At 36.4% G+C, this 18,297-nt stretch overlaps 1 protein-coding gene across 1 annotated transcript in view; it reads left to right on the top strand.

Moving 5' to 3' along the window:
• The window catches only part of LOC123527409 (protein kinase C iota type-like), a 213,633-nt gene extending 212,425 nt beyond the window's left edge, over window positions 1-1,208 (top strand). Inside the window, exon 18 of the mRNA XM_053523317.1 lies at window positions 646-1,208. The gene's annotated coding sequence lies outside the window, so the exon portion shown is untranslated. The remainder of the gene's footprint in view (window positions 1-645) is intronic.
• Window positions 1,209-18,297: the final 17,089 nt, after the last annotated feature.

The raw sequence follows: 18,297 nt of genomic DNA, 5'->3' as shown, positions 1-18,297 counted from the left end.
TGGGTCAACTGCGGTCAAAAACTAGGTCAGTAGTCAAAATTAGAAAAATCTTTTGACCTCTCTAGAGGCCATATTTTTCAATGGATCTTCATGAAAATTGATCTGAGTGTTCAACTTGATGATATCTAGGTCAGTTTCGAAACTGGGTCACGTGCGGTCAAAAACTAGGCCAGTAGGTATAAAAATAGAAAAACCTTGTGACCTCTCTAGAGGGCCATATTTTTCATGAGATCTTCATGAAAATTAGTGAGAATGTTCACCTTGATGATATCTAGTTAAAATTCAAAACAGGGTCACGTACCTTCGAAAACTAGGTCAATAGGTCAAATAATAGAAAAACCTTGTGACCTCTCTAGAGACCATATTTTTCAATGGATCTTCTTGAAAATTGGTCAGAATTTTTATCTTGATAATATCTAGATCAAGTTCAAAACTGGGTCACATGAGCTCAAAAACTAGGTCACTATGTCAAATAATAGAAAAAACGACTTCATAGTCAAAACTGGGTCATGTGGGAAGAGGTGAGCGATTCAGGACCATCATGGTCCTCTTGTTGACCATATCTTAATGAAACTTGGTCAGAATGTTGATCTTTATGATCTATAGGTCAAGTTCAAATCTGGGTCAGATGGGATCAAAAACTAGGTCACAAGGTCAAATCAAAGGAAAAGCTTGTTAACACTCTAGAGGCCACATTTATGACTTATCGTCATGAAACTTGGTCAGAATGTTAATTTTTATGATCTTTAGGTCAAGTTCGAATCTGGGTCATGTGGGGTCAGACACTAGGGCACCGGGTCAAATCAAAGGAAAAGCTAGTTAACACTTTAGAGATCACATTTATGACCATATATTTATGAAACTTGGTCAGAATGTTAATCTTGATGATCTTTAGGTCAATAGGTCAGGTGAGCGATACAGGGCCTTCATGGCCCTCTTGTTTAAGATACTGCCTAGAAATTTGAATGACGTATACAGTTTTGCACACCGATCTTAACACTGACTTTCAGTGACCAAGAATTTGACCTACTGACCTACTTTCTTAATAATTTAGTATCAGTTTGATATTTGAAACATGTAGCTCATATTACTCAGGTGAGCGATCCAGGGTCATCATGACCCTCTTTTATAATTGAGTGCTGTACAATTTCCAAATTAACTATAATCATATTGTTAAACAAACCGTAATAAATAATCACAGAATATTAGAGTCGTGTTTGTTGTTGATTCTCTGACAGGATATCAACATTTTAGGTGTTTGTTGAACAGGAATTTTTAATTCCTATTTTATTAGCGGAGGGATATAGTTTTGGCGTCGTCCGTCCATTTTTCGGTCCGTTCGTCAGGGAGCCATATCTAGGAAGTGGTTTGGAATATTTAAATAAAACTTCATATACCTGTTCACCAAGATAGGGAAATGCGGCCTGTCAACTTTTAGTCAGATTGCCCAAGTAACACCAGAGTTATGGCCCATAGAAATTTCTAGTGTTAACTATATAGGGTACTATAAATATGGCAATTTCTGCTTCAAAACTTGTGAGATATTTGACCTAGAACTATGAAACTTAAATTGAATTTAGATCACCATAATGTGGTAGTGCACACTCAATTTCGTCAGGATCTCTGTAGTAACTTCAGAATTATTGCCCTTTAATTGTTTAAAAATCCACATATTTGTACATAACAAACTAACCAATTGGTAGAATTTCATTAAATTTCTTTCATTTTTTCCATGAACATTTATTATCAACTTGTGAAGTTGTGTACCCAAAAGGCCCTATACTGATGGCCCCTTTCTCAATTTAAGTTGACCACTTCGTGTTCGGTCCGTAACTCTGCCGTTACTGAAGAGACTATAAGTATGGCACAAATGTTCCTCATAATGAAATAATTTGTCATGCTTAAGACCCAGGCCCTAGTTCCAAGGTCAAGGTCACACTTAGAGGTCAAAAATTAACATGGTCTGTTTCATGTCTGGTCATTCATCAAGGTATTTTGAAATTACTTGTCACAAATGTTCCCCATAATGAGACTATATGTCATTCGCAAGACCCAAACCTCACCCTTGGAAACATCAGAGGTGTAGAGCAACAGTTTAATGTCCAGTCAATAACTCAAGCATTCATCAAGAGATTTCAAAGTGTTCCTTATTATAAGACAATGTATCATGTGCAAGACCGAGGCCCATCTCTTAAAGATCAAGGTGACAGAGGTCATAGGTAATAGTTTTGTTTGGTTGTGGGGGAGCATATAGTCGCCACCTTGTCCATCAGTCTGTCACACTTCTTGTCCAGAGGATACCTCAAAAAGTATTGAAGATACCAAGATGTAACTTTATACAGTGATAGAGGTCATTGAGAGGAAGTGTAGTGTCAAGGAACCATAACTCTAGGTGGTCCCATTTTTAGTTCACCTGAACTTTGTGGATAGTGCAGCATTTATCGTCCCTCGTCCTGCGTCAACATTGTTACTTAAACATCTCTGAAACTACTGGTCAGAATTACCCCAAACTTGGTCAGTAGCATCCGGGCATGGACCTCTAAAAAGTTTGTTCAAATGGTTCACCTTGGCCTCCTGTAATGGACGTTAAAATAGAAAAACCTTTAAAGAACTTATGAACGGCTTGATGGATCTTTATTAAACTTGGTCTGTAGCATCATTATAAGGTCCTCTCCTAAATTTGTTCAAATGGGGGCACTTGGCCCCTTTTAAGGGCTGCAAGAGCTAAAATTATAAATACCTTTAAAATGACTTCTTCTCATGAACTGCTGGATGGATCTTCATTGAACTTTGTCTGTAGCATCATTATAAGCTTCTCTCTCTCCCAAGTTTAGTTTATACATAATTTATTTTAGGTCGATTGTGAAGGAAGTTCTACAACTTATATTAATCACTGTCGACACCTCATTCCTGATGGTATCCATCGCCACGAGGGTATGAGAGAAGAAGCCAGTTTCCCTTTCAATGCTGAGCGCCAAGCAAGGGTATGACGCGGCCGGGGATCGAACCCACGACCTCCCGCACTCGAAGCGGATGCTCTACCACTGGGCTATCGAGGCAATTATCCCAAGTTTGTTCAAATGGGGGCACTTGGCCCTTTTTGGGGTCCCCTAGAGCTAAAATTATAAATACCTTTAAAGTTACTTCTTATAGCTTGATTGATCTTCATCGTCTTGGTCTGTAGCATCATTTTAAGGTCCTCTCCAAATTTTATCCAAATGGGGGCACTCGGTCTCGTTAAGGGGCCACTAGAGCTAAAAATTTGGAATACTTTTAAATGACTTCTTCTCAAGAATCGCATCACAGATCTTCATCAAAAATGGTCTGTAGCATCATTATAAGGTTCTCTCCTAATTTTGTTCAAATGGGGGCACTTGACTCCTTTTTGGGGCACTAGAGCTAAAATAGAAATACCTTTAAATGACTTCTTCTCATGAACTGCTTGATGGATCTTTAGCAAACTTGGTCTGTAGTATCATTATAAGGTCATCTCCCAATTTTGTTCAAACAGGGGCATGCCCCTTTTAAGGGTTGCTAGAGCTAAAATTAGAAATACCTTTAAACACCATCTTCTCATGAACTGCTAGATAGATCTTCATCAAACTTAGTCTGTAGCATTATTATAAAGTCCTGTTCCAATTTTATTCAAATGGGGGCACTTGGTCCCTTATAGTGGCTGCTAGAGGTAAAATTAGAAATACCTTTAAATGACTTCTCATGAACTGTTTTATGAATCTTCTACAAACATGGTTTTAGGGGCTTCTTTGTTTGTTTGTTTTGGGTTTAACACCGTTTTTCAACAGTATTTCAGTCATGTAACAGCGGACAGTTAACCTAACCAGTGTTCCTGGATTCTGTACCAGTACAAACCTGTTCTCCGCAAGTAACTGCCGACTTCCCCACATGAATTATCAGAGGTGGAGGACGAATGATTTCAGACACAGTGTCTTTTATCAAATCGTCACGGAGAACATGCGCCCCGCCCAAGGATCGAACTCCCGACCCTGCGATCCGTAGACAAACGCTCTCCCTACTGAGCTAAGCGGGCGGGCTATTAGGGGCTTCTAGTGTTGAAAGCCTTTAAATGACTTCTCATTAGCTGCTTCCTGGGTCTTCGTTAAAAGCCTTGTCTGGAACATCATTATAAGGTCTTTTACCATGTTTGTTCAGTTGGGGGCACTTGGCCCCTTTTAGGGGCCTCTAGTGTTGAAAATGGATATGCCTTTAAATGACTTCTTCTCATTCACTGCTTCCTGGGTCTTCGTACAACCTTGTCTGGAACATCATTATAAGGTCTTTTGCCATGTTTGTTCAGTTGGGGGAGGGGCACTTGGCCCCTTTTAGGGGCCACTAGTGTTTAAAAAAGAAATTCCTTTAGTAAGATTAAAGTATTTCTTCTCATGAACTGCTGGATGGATCTTCATCAAACTTGGTCTTTAACATACTTATAAGGTCTTATGCCAAATTTGTTTAAAAGGTGTGCACTTGGGCCCTTTTAGGGGCCAATAGAGGTAATATAGAAATACCTTTGAATAATTTCTTCTAATGGTTATGCTTTTTTGGCGCATGACAGCAAATTATAGAAAACGCCTTTAAATAACTTATGTTTTAATGAACAGCTTAAAGGATTTTCAAACTTAGAAGCAAAGTCATATGGTTAAGGTTTTCTTCAGGTGAGCAACTTAGGCCCATTTGGGCCTCTTGTTGAATTGTTTCCCTTTTTGAAAACCTTGTTCGGGACATAACTCAAACACTATAACTCAAATACTATGTAAGGTATTGACTTGATACTTTACATATTGGTAGAGGTCAGTGAAAGGGAGTACAGTGACAAGGAACCATAACTCTAGGTGGTCCCATTTTTAGCTCGACTTTCCTCGCCATTGGTTAAAATATTTTATAAAGTCAAATATCTCTGTTATTGTCCAAGCTTTTGACTTGAAACTTAGAATAGATATTTACTATCAAAGTCTACATCAGGAGAAACAATCCCCATAACTCTGATTTGAATTTTGACAGAGTTATGGCTCTTTTTAACTTAGAATTTTTTGGTTTAAGTTTTGTAAAGTTTATACTGGCAAAGCTCTTATTCAGAGTCAAGCACTGAGAAAAGTCGAGCGGGCTGTCATCAGACAGCTCCTGTTGAATTACCTCCCGTTTTTGTTTTTTTGAAAACCTTGTCTAGGGCATGACTTGGTTACTATGTAAGCTATTGACTTCATACTTAACATATTCATAGAGATCAGTGAGAGTGTTAAAGAACCACAAGTCTTGCTGACCTTATTTCTCCTTAACATAACCTCTTTGAATGAAAAGTCCCTTATGCTATAGTAATTTCAGAGAGCATTCATCAGTGTTACAGGTCGCCTTGTTTTTTTTTGTCTGGTCAGTAACTTTATTTTGCATGGATGGTTATTCAAGTAACTTGACACAGTAACCATAACAAATTGACTTGTTGCATGTAAGACACAGACCTCTAGCGCAAGGTCAACACATGAAGATAACACATTCTTGTTAAATTTTTTTGTCTGGTCTAACTTTTTAGCTCACCTGTCACATAGTGACAAGGTGAGCTTTTGTGATCACGCAGCGTCCGTCGTCCATCGTCCGTCCGTGCGTCCGTCCGTCCGTAAACTTTTGCTTGTGACCACTCTAGAGGTCACATTTTTTGTGGGATCTTTATGAAAGTTGGTCAGAATGTTCATCTTGATGATATCTAGGTCAAGTTTGAAACTGGGTCACGTGCCTTTAAAAACTAGGTCAGTAGGTCTAAAAATAGAAAAACCTTGTGACCTCTCTAGAGGCCATATATTTCAAAGATCTTCATGAAAATTGGTCAGAATGTTCTCCTTGATGATATCTAGGTCAAGTTCGAAACTGGGTCACGTGCCGTCAAAAACTAGGTCAGTAGGTCTAAAAATAGAAAAACCTTGTGACCTCTCTAGAGGCCATATATTTCACAAGATCTTCATGAAAATTGGTCAGAACGTTTACCTTGATGATATCTAGGTCAAGTTCGAAACTGGGTCACGTGCCTTCAAAAACTAGGTCAGTAGGTCAAATAATAGAAAAACCTTGTGACCTCTCTAAAGGCCATATTTTTCACGGGATCTGTATGAAACTTGGTCTGAATGTTCATCTTGATGATACCTAGGTCAAGTTTGAAACTGGGTCACGTGCAATCAAAAACTAGGTCAGTAGGTCTAAAAATAGAAAAACCTTGTGACCTCTCTAGAGGCCATATATTTCATGAGATCTTCATGAAAATTGGTCAGTATGTTCACCTTGATGATATCTAGGTCAAGTTCGAAAGTGGGTCACGTGCCATCAAAAACTAGGTCAGTAGGTCAAATAATAGAAAAACCTTGTGACCTCTCTAGAGGCCATATTTTTCATGGGATCTGTATGAAAGTTGGTCTGAATGTTCATCTTGATGATATCAAGGTCAAGATCGAAAATGGGTCACGTGCCTTCAAAAACTAGGCCAGTAGGTCAAATAATAGAAAAACCTTGTGACCTCTCTAAAGGCCATATTTTTCATGGGATCTGTATGAAAGTTGGTCTGAATGTTCATCTTGATGATATCTAGGTCAAGTTCGAAACAGAGTCATGTGCGGTCAAAAACTAGGTCAGTAGGTCTAAAAATAGAAAAACCTAGTGACCTCTCTAGAGGCCATATTTGTGAATGGATATCCATAAAAATTGGTCAGAATGTTCGTCTTGATGATATCTAGGTCAAGTTCGAAAGTGGGTAACGTGCCATCAAAAAGTAGGTCAGTAGGTCAAATAATGAAAAAACGTGACCTCTCTAGAGGCCATATTTTTCATGGGATATGTATGAAAGTTGGTCTGAATGTTTATCTTGATGATATATAGGTCACGTTTGAAACTGGGTCAACTGCGATCAAAAACTAGGTCAGTAGGTCTTGAAATAGAAAAACCTTGTGACCTCTCTATAGGCCATACCCTTGAATGATCTTCATGAAAATTGGTCAGAATGTTCACCTTGATGATATCTAGGTCAAGTTTGAAACTGGGTCACGTGCCTTAAAAAACTAGGTCAGTAGGTCAAATAATAAAAAATCCTTGTGACCTCTCTAGAGGTCATATTTTTCATGGGATCTGTATGAAAGTTGGTCTGAATGTTCATCTTGATGATATCTAGATTAAGTTTGAAACTGGGTCAACTGCGGTCAAAAACTAGGTCAGTAGGTCTAAAATTATTAAAATCTTTTGACCTCTCTAGAGACCATATTTTTCAATGGATCTTCATGAAAATTGATCTGAATGTTCACCTTGATGATATCTAGATCAGTTTTGAAACTGGGTCACGTGCGGTCAAAAACTAGGCCAGTAGGTATAAAAATAGAAAAACCTTGTGACCTCTCTAGAGGCCATATTTTTCATGAGATCTTCATGAAAATTAGTGAGAATGTTCACCTTGATGATATCTAGGTAAATTTCAAAACAGGGTCACGTATCTTCGAAAACTAGGTCAATAGGTCAAATAATAGAAAAACCTTGTGACCTCTCTAGAGACCATATTTTCAATGGATCTTCATGAAAATTGGTCAGAATTTTTATCTTGATAATATCTAGGTCAAGTTCAAAACTGGGTCACATGAGCTCAAAAACTAGGTCACTATGTCAAATAATAGAAAAAACGACGTCATACTCAAAACTGGGTCGTGTGGGAAAAGGTGAGCGATTCAGGACCATCATGGTCCTCTTGTATATATATTGTATATTCAAATAACTTTGCATGAATATACACCAATACAAGACAATGTCACGTGCAAAGTTCAAGGTCAAAGGCAGAATAACACCAGATTTGGTCAGTAGCATTCTGGCATGGACCTCTATCAAGTTTGTTCAAAAGGTTCATCTTGGCTCCTTGTCGGGGCCGCCATTTAATAGAACAAATTAAACAACTTACTCTCGTGAACTGGTTGATGGAGCTTCATAAAACATGGTCTGTAGCCTTGTTTTAAAGTCCTTTCCCAATTTTGTTCAAATGGGGGCACTTGAGGCCACAAGGGCTAAACATGAATAACCTTTAAACAACTTCTCCTCATGGAGATGGGTCTTCATCAAACTTTGGTCTGTAGCATTATTTAGGCCTTGAGCTGACAATACCCCCCCCCCCCCCCCCCCCCCCCCCCCCCCGTCTAGGTATTTCAATGCTATGATTTTCTTAAAGCATATAATATGAGCTGTCATTCCAGAAATTCTGCCATCTGGCAGTCGGGTTCTTTTTATGTTACAGCCTACTTTATACGTTACCATAAATATTTTTTTTAGAAAATACTGACCAGCACTACAGTTAGCCATACATGGTTTACTAGCTACACAATAAGTCAATAAAGAATATACAGATTTATATTTTGTAGGTAAAAGTGACGCGTATAGGTATGTGCTTTACGTTATCAAATGTACGTTACAAAATATTTTAACTAAATATGGGTAAAGAAAGAAGACAACTCAAGTTTGCAACATGTTTCGTATTATAAGATTCCTTCACTGGTTGTAGGTGCAGATGGGAATATCCGGCCTCGGGGGTAACTGTTTAAGGCGGTAACGTTACCGTGTAAACAGTTACCCAAGAGCCAGATATTCCCATCTGCACTTACAGCCAGTGATATAATCTTTTTCTGGCATACCAAATTCAAGAAATAATAGTGAAAATAAAATCAAATGAGCCACTTTCTTTTAAGAACTATTTTCCTACAGCAGCGTATTTAAGCAAAGTGCAGGAAATCAACATCCATAAACAGGAAAGATGTCATGATGTTTCAAAAACAAATATCAATGTTTAGTTTTGGTTTTGTTTTATCGCTTGCAGTGAAACGTTATGTATTTTAACTGAACTTACGTTATTTTAATCGATAAATATACTGTAAGGAATAAAGAGGAACTGTCAAAGTATTGGAGTTTTATTCCGTTTTATGAAATAAACTATAAATTACTTCATAAATCTGCTAATGTATGTAGTCTGTAACACGTCAATTACAGCCCGAGAGTCATCTTATACATCCAGACTTACCAGTAGAATGTAAACAAGAGGTGGTAGCATTGCTAGAAAATTTCTCAGATGTACTGACCGATATTCCCAGAAATACAAACTTAGTTGATCATGATATGCTGCGATTGAAAAGAAATAGGATAATCCTTAACTCTTATCGGATCTGTAGTTGACAACTGAATATCATGTTTTTTGGGGGGTTTTTTGTTGGGTTTAACGTCGCACCGACACAGTTATAGGTCATATGGCGACTTTCAAGCTTTTGATGGTGGAGGAAGACCCCAGGTGCCACTCTGTGCATTATTTCATCACGAGCGGGCACCTGGGTAGAACCACCGGCCTTCAGCTGGCTTTGCGGCTTTTCATTCGCAGCCAGTAGTGAAAGGAAGTAGATAAAATGTTTGAGTTGGGAGTAATTGAATCAACAAATGTTCCATTTCCCTCCCCAATTTTCCTTTTAAGGAAAAAAGATGACAGTATCAGGTTCTGTATTGATTTCCGCCAGCTTAATAAAGTGACAGTGTTCGATGCTGAGCCTATGCCAAACATGGAGATGTTTTCGAAACTATTTAAGTATAGATATTTTTCTAAATTAGACCTTAGCAAAGGTTATTGGCAGGTTCCTCTGTCTGAAAAGGCAAAACCCATGACTGCTTTTGAAACTCCAAAGGGTTTGTTCCAATTTTGTAAAATGCCATTCGGATTGGTTAATGCTCCTGCAACGTTTCGCAGACTGATGAGAAAGGTTTTGAAGAACCTTGGACACTCGGACAGTTTCATTGATGATGTACTGGTGTATACAATTACATGGCCAGAACGTATTGTAGCACTGACCGAGTTGTTAACCAGACTTAGGGAGGCTAAGCTGACAGCTAAACCGACTAAGTGTTGTATAGGTTTTCAGAAGTTAGAATGTTAAGGGCATATAATAGGAGATGTCCAAACACTTGAACCAGTGCCAAATAAGGTACAGGCAATACAAAATTCTGAGAGACCGAAAACAAAGGCAGTACGCTCATTCTTAGGTGTGGTCAAATTTTGGTCAGTAGCATCATCCTCAGTTTTGTTTAAATGGGGGCACTTGACCTCTTTTAGGGGCTACTTGAGCTAAAAATAGAAATCCTTTAAACAATTCTTCTCATGAACCGCTTGATGGAGATTCAGCAAACTTGGTTACATGTTATAAGATCCTCTCAAAATATTGATCAAATTAGGGCATTTGGCCCCTTTTTGGCCGAAAGGGCTTAACATTTAGATACCTTTAAAACTTCTTCTCATGAACTGCGTGATGAATCTTCATCAAACTTGGTCTGTAGCATCATTATAAGGTCCTCACCGAAATTTGATGGAAGCATTTGACCTCTTTCAGGGGCTACGAGTGCTTAAATAACAACGATTTCTTCTTATGAACTGCTGGCTGGATCTTCATCAGCTTCGGCCTGTAGCATCATTATAAGGTCCTCGTCAAATTTTATTCAAGTGGAGGTATGTGGCCCCTTTTAGTGTCCTCCAGAGTTAAAAATAGAAATACCCTGTAAACAACTTCTTTTCATGAAGGCGTGATGGTCCTCTCCCAATTTTGTTCAAATGGGGGCACTTGTCCCTTTTTAGGGGCCGCAAGAACTATGCTTGAAATGTTTGGTGGATCTCAATCAAACTTGGTATGTAGCATCATTGATAATGACAGTCATGTAGTTATTATCATATATTTTCATCAGACCTACTGTGGCTATATCCACCACCTATAATGCCTTCACATATATTTTTTATTTTCAATTTTAATACTACATAATGAACGTAAGTAAATCTTTATTTAATTTGTGGATAAGAGATGCCTTTTGCACGACTATTTCATATAATAGAAAACGTCTGATCATCACCCTTATATATACAGTGTAATAAAGTGGTGTTATCTAACATTGCTTATGCCCAATAAACAGCAGGTGCTAAAATATCCTTCTAAATGACAATCATAGTCAGCTAGAATGCTGCCTTATAAACGTGGCTTAAATGATCTATATTCGACTTTCGAGTTAAATTTCACTCTTCACAATTCAATGTATTGACAATCGTCCAATATCCATCTTGTAACTATGACAATCTTACTATAGTGTAGTCTACCACAGATTTAGGTAATAAATGCGTGACCAAGATATAGCAATCTCACTGTGTTTCACTAATCATGTTGCGAGTAATTACGTGAACAATAACCAGCAATCGCTAAAATATACTATTAATGGACTATTCAACGTTGCTTTTATAATCGGCATTTATCGTTCGCTAGTACGATTGTTCCAGTTACTGTCAATCGTTCAATTACCATCTTATATCTATAGCAGTTATACTGTAGTCTAATCAATCATTGATAATGCAACAATTTAACTTTAATAATGCAGAAAATAACGTGACCAATAATCGAAAGGTTTCAAATTTACCTTGAATTAACTATTCTAATCATTCAGAATGCTACCCAATCAACGTAACGTTCATGCTCTTTATTCAACTTTCGATATTATATATGTACTATACGATTGTTCCGTGTACTGACAATCGTTTAATTACTATCTTATATCTATAGCAATTATACTTTAGTCTAATCCATCCTTAATGATGCAAGCAATCATGCGACCAATAATCGATTGCTGGCAATTAGAATGCTATTTTATAAATACAAATGTATGGCTTTAAAGATTTTTAATTCGTCTATGAATTCGACTTACCTTCTACGATAATTCGATGAAATTACCTTCTTATATCTATAACAATTTAGCTTTAAGAATGCAGAAAATTACGTGACCAATAATCTTTAGAAAGGAAAGGTTTAACTATTCTAATCATTCAGAATGCTACGCAACAAACATAACTTTCCTGCTCTATATTCAACTTTCGATTTTACGACATTCCGAATACTGACACATCGTCTTATTACTACCTTACATCTATAATAGTAATCTTACATTTATCTACATATACCTATCTTTGATGATACGAGAATCACATAAATAATAATCTACAGGCTTCAAAGTACATCTGTAGTTGACTATCCTAGTCAAATAAAATGCTTCTTATCCAAAATTGCTTTACTGATCTTCATTCATCTTTCATCGTACGATTGTTCCATGTACTAACAATCGTTTAATTACCATCTTATATCTTTAGCAGTTATACTGTAGTATAATCCACCATTGATAATGTAAGCAATCATGCGACCAATGATCAATGGTAGACAATCAGAATGCTATCTAATAAATGTTGTTGTTGTTGTTGAATTGACAACCATTAAATTACCTTGTTATATAATAGCAATCTTACTTTGATATTTGCAGTAAGTCACGTGACCAGTAATCTACAGGTTTCAAAAATATAGAGATAGACCCTAAAATTTTCAATGATAGTAATACATTAAATAAAGTCTAGAAATTTATTTCCAAGTCCTTGAAATAACCAAAAATGATTTCACAAATGTGAAGTTTATGATAGTTTTGTTAATATCAATAACAGAAGTTTTAATTTTTAATTCAAAGTTGTGATCCACAAAGAATGACAACTCTTGCCTTGGGCTAGTACTTATAAGCAGATATATCTATTGGTTTACCTCCCTTGCAATTACACAATTGAGTGGAAAACAAAAACTGTTTTAGACACAATATCCTACATTTTTGCACAACAAAAACATTTAGATTTATTCATTTGTGTTTGATTTACCCCTCAAAACATGGTTCCTATGATTCTGTCAACTTACATATGGTAAAAAATTAACTTTTAACAAGCCAATAATAAAATGAAATACCAGTAAGTAATTAATAGTGCAGATAATACAGTTTTGCTTGTATCAAAATGTCACAATAGAAGCACTTTTGTAATACAGAACACCTGGTAGGATTACTAAAGGTGCAATTATATTGATCTCTATTTCCTATGCCTAAAAAACACATACAATTGACTATCCTAATCAATCGAAATGCTACCCTATCAACATAGCTTAAATATTCATTGTTTAACTTTCGATTCTACATTTGTTCCATACATTGATAATCTTCTAATTACCATTTTAGATATATATCGCTATTCGACCACTATATATTATGCAATTAATTACTTGAACAATAATCAGCAAGGGCTGAATATAAATATTAAATTGAAAGACTAGTCAATTAGAATGTCTGAGCTGAACATTTTGTCAATGATGGTATAACCAAATCTTGGCGCTAACTTCTACAAACAGCAAACGGGATTTTCAACATAATTTGTTCTTAAAATGTGAATCCAAAATTTTGTCATTCAAAAGATACACAGATAAATGATATCAAATTGGAAATATTGACACAACTGAAAATCTAACAATATAATAATAAATAAATATAATGTAAATCTCGCCCACCGGCGCTTCGCCTTGCCATTCGGCTTGGCGTAATACAACTATAATTCTCGCCCACTGGCGCTTGTCCTTGCCATTAGCATCATACAACATAAGACGTTGCTCCTTGATATCGGGCACTTAGACCAAATAAATCTCAAACTAAAATTACATAAATCGAAAATAATACTCATATTCTACATAATGTTCAGTCTTTTTCTCTCTGGACCATATGAATTAGTTTGTTGTCAGTCAACCCGTGGTCTCCCCACTCCCTGTTTAGACGGTATCCGACACTCGGCTCGTCCTAAAATATTTCTCATCTTCACATCACTGACTTTTTCATACTGATGTACTGTGTTCCTGTATCCTGAGTTTATCAGCATTTCTATAAGTTTACGACAGTCTTGTTACAACTTGGGGCAGATCCAAAGGATTTGTTGATAGCCCCGTATGGTGAACTCTGCGCAGAAAATACAATTTTCGTCAACTTATAGTTGAAAAGGAAGTGCTGGTGAGCATTTGCCGTCATTGAATGTCTTGAGAATGTTCAATGAAGCTGGTTGAAGTATCTGGCCGGAATCAATTTAATTCTTTAACTCCGCTGCATGTAAATTTGCCGCCGAATTTCCACATGGTCGTTTGTTCACCAGCCATTATAATCCAGTTTGTATACATGTAAGTAGTGTGTGTTGTGTTAAGCAATGCAGACAAATTCGAATGACTTAATTGACTATTCAACTCAGCTATATACCATAGAAAATAGCACGAAATAATCGTGCATCCAACACTTCAATAACTTTTCAATACAGCAAAACCTCAATTTATTTAAACCTAGGATAAATACATCTAATTATTACGAAAAAAAGTGGTAATGTATAGTAAAGAAGATAAAATAATATATTGTTGTCTATTTGGGTTTCAAATTTATAATATTTAAAAAAGTAAAAAAAAATTGGGATATGGTAAAATATTTTGTTTAAACAGGTAATGTAACATGTACAAATTCCATAAATATGTATAATATATTTTAAAACATATAAACATAAATGAATTTACAATCAAGATAAACAAACAAATCATTTTTCATTTAAAGGGAAAGGCAATGATGTTTTTATGTTAATTCCATCTGCCGGGATTTCTTTAATCATTTAAAGGTGTGAAAGAAATTTCAAAATCGACTTAAAAATAAGAAAGTTATGAGCATTTAAATATTTGATCAAAATGGCGACCATTTTGTTTCCATGGCAACAAAAAACAAAATGGCGGATTTATTAAATTTCTAGACATATTTGAACTGTATTTACTTATTTCTGTAAAATAAGTTCTCTAATTTTTTCCAGCTATAATGAAATAAATTAGCACGTTTTACATATTACATTCAAGAAACATAAATCATTAATCTAGTTAAAAGGTTATTTGCTAAAAAAAAGAATTCATCAGTGTGTAAATGACGTCATAAACACACAAAATGGCTGCTTCCATGATCAGCAATTTTCTTAAATTGCAAACTGCCATATCTTTTTCAATAGTGGTCCGATTTTAAAAATTCTTTCAGTGTTATAAAAGGCTTGATAATGGCTTTCATATAAATTAACTTATTGTCAGGCTTTTCTTGTCCTTTAAAGTGAAACTGATCTCATTGAGTGGAAATTGAAATGAAATGAAATAAATTAATAAATAGATAAATTACAAATACGTGAAGTGATTTGCAGAGAGTGAGTGCTCAAAGTTTCTTCTTATATATGGCACCGTTGAATAATTCAATCTATGATAATGCAATAGCCCAGCATATCTTACAAACGTCGGTAAATAAAGTAATGAAGTTAGCCAGAAATATACAATAGTGACATGCGGCTTGGCTGTAGCTAAGAAGGCTTATTCATTGGTTCTGCAGTCTAGAGATGAACTTGGTAACATAATTGTTAGAATGGGTGTGTTCCACACAATCTGCTCTATATAGGGGACTGAAGGAAAAGTGATGAAGGGCAATGGTCTTGCAGAACTTGTAATGGAATCAGGAATTTGTGCTAGTGGTTCACTTGATAAAGTATTACCAGGTAAACACAACTGTGCCCTAAATGTACACAAAGCTGGAAGCTCTTGAGCGGCTGCTTCTATGTAAGTTTGAAGAGACAGAACCCCAAAAAGGAAAGCATTTCAGAAGACACATCCCTAATATTACAGAAATGGGTTGAAAGTCAATGCAAAGAAAAGGTGTTTGAAATAATAACTCTTCTGACTTTGAAGAGTATTTCAAGAGACATCAGCAGTTCAAATCAGAAAGGGTGAAAGTGGCAAAACTGCTCAATTTTAGTTAATGTATGTAGACATAATTCACATGATATTGTTGCTCATCAAAGCAACAAAGATTAATGCTCTTTATTTACATATAGCATCTGCGCTCTTTGTTCTTCGCATTTGACCGCACTAAGTGTGCCTGACACGTCCCCGTTTACCTGTTGACATTAATGAATATCGATCTAGGTGCAGATGAGCTACTCCGAAGTAATGATTTAGTGTATCTAGACCCATATATTACTATAGAGCAGACAATTAACAGACATGCAAAGTCCGAGGGTGGCATAATTGGTTTCACTAGAAACTATGTTGCATACTTCTGCTGGTGCATGACCCATCATCACAGAGCCAGGTATGTGAAGCACTTTACACTTCAGAATGCAGACATGAATAGAGAAGAGCTGTCCGAACACAAAGACGTAGAAGTGGAAAAGAAGTTAACAAGATTATGATGGCATAGAATCCTTCACGAACCCATTCCAGGCTGAAAAAAAAAACAAAGATGAACTTAACTGTGTGTCGTCTGGTATTCATGACCTTAAGGCAACTGAAATAGGTGAAAAGACAATGAAGACTGATCGAAAAATCAGTTTCTTTTCATGACCCCATAAAGAGAAGCAAATTCAAAACATTTGCCACAGCTGAAGTAACAAGAAAAGTAACAAATTCTCAAAACAAAATACCACAGATAAGAGCAGAACGTAACGTGTATGAACAGTTGGTACTTCTGGCTGTTCAGCACGCCATAGATCTAGAAATGACACTTTCTTTTCCTCTAGGACCTGTCCCTTAGCTGTTATAGCTGCTGCAGATGGAATGCCAGTGAAAACAGGCAATTATTTTACTATGTAGAGGCTAACCAGTCGTCCAAAAAAGATGACGTTGGTTTTATGTTTGACGGTGACGCCCTGTTGCAAAGCGTAGTAACCATCGATCCCTGCAACATTCCAAGACGTAGCCGAAACTGTGTTTAGTCAACTACCAAAGACAGCTCGTGTCAATTTTGTAACTGACACTTGCAGTCCTCAGTCGATCAAATCATATGAGCGTCGATGCCGTGGATCTGTTCCAAAATTCTTACTGTCAGGGGCGAAAACCAAAATACAACGCGACTGGAAAGCATTCGTGTCAAATAGTGAATGATCAATTTAGTTTTTGAACAATGAAAATGTGATTCCTCTGCACCAAAGTTGAAGGGAAGACTACTGTATTTTGTCAATTTATTTACTCACAAATGAAGATGGGAAGAAAGTTCAAGCTCGACCCTATGTACCACTGTACTCTACACAGGAAGAAGCAGACACAAGAATAATTTTCACTGCTTAGACATCAGTACTACTAGCACTACACGAAAGACGACAGCTCTTGAGTGTATCCCACCTGACTAAGAGGCATGTACTGGTTCTTCCCAGGAAAGACGGCTTCGCGTGTACCGGTGCAATACACTGGGCACATTAAAGAACCAGACTGTCTATTCGCAAAGAGCTAGGTTAAGTTACCCGGACAGGCCTGGGAGCTTTATCTCACTCTGTCCCTCTGGTCAGATCGCTCTGTGTCTGTACTAGTAGAGGATGAATTTCGCGACCTGTGTGGCTGCGTTTGCTATATGTAAAGCGCCACTGAACGTGTGTATCATGAAAAGGGCGCTATATAAATCTGCTGTAATAATAATAATAATAATAATAACATCAACAAACTTATATATGACATGTTTCTTGTAAAGTATCAAGTACATCCTGGCAATGTCTCGAGTATATATAATTGTATGGACATGAGTCTATTGTCAATGTGCCAATTGTCACTTAGAATGCACATAACACGTGTGAACTATCAATTGTTCATTTGGATTCATACTCATGAGAACTACCCAATTCTACCAAAAGTAGATGAAAGTGGATGGAATTTTGGATCAGAAAATATGTTGGAATATGACTGATGTTTCGATAATACGATAATATAGTATGTATCTCAAGAACTAGCTGAAATTATTTGTGACACACCAGCAGACGAGGGTGACTCTGGTGATGACTATGAAGAAGTAGAGATGACCAATATAACTGACACCATATAAGAAACAGACAGTGATTATGACGCCCTAGGTGACTGAAAATATTAAACTGAAAAGAACTGTTTAAAATAGCAGTAAATGCTTAGTTGCTTATAACAAAGTAGCGGAAGAATGTTTAAAGGGAAATGCAATGTTGCTGTAAAAAACAAAATCTGTTTAAAAATGAGAAAGTTATGAGCGTTTAAATATTTAATCAAAATGGCGGCCATTTTGTTTCCATAGCAACAAAAAACAAATTGGCGGATTTATTAAACTTCTAGACACATATTTGAACTGTATTTTTTTATTTCTGTAAAATAATTTCTCAATTCTTTACAGCTATAATGAAAGATATTAAAATGTTTTACATCTTACACTCAAGAAACATACGAAATTAATCTATTTAAAAGGTTATTTGCTAAATAAAGAATTCAGCAGTTTGTAAATGACGTCACAAACACTACAATGGCTGCCTCCATGATCAGCCATTTCTTTAAATTTCAAACTGCCATATATTTCTCAATAGTGGTCTGATTTTAAATTTTTTTTAGCGTTATGGAAGGATGGCTT

The sequence above is a fragment of the Mercenaria mercenaria genome, chromosome 14 (assembly GCF_021730395.1).
Source record: "Mercenaria mercenaria strain notata chromosome 14, MADL_Memer_1, whole genome shotgun sequence".
Classification (NCBI taxonomy): Eukaryota; Metazoa; Mollusca; class Bivalvia; order Venerida; family Veneridae; genus Mercenaria; species Mercenaria mercenaria.
Note: the sequence above shows the minus strand (reverse complement) of the source record. Positions and strands in the feature narration are given on the sequence as shown.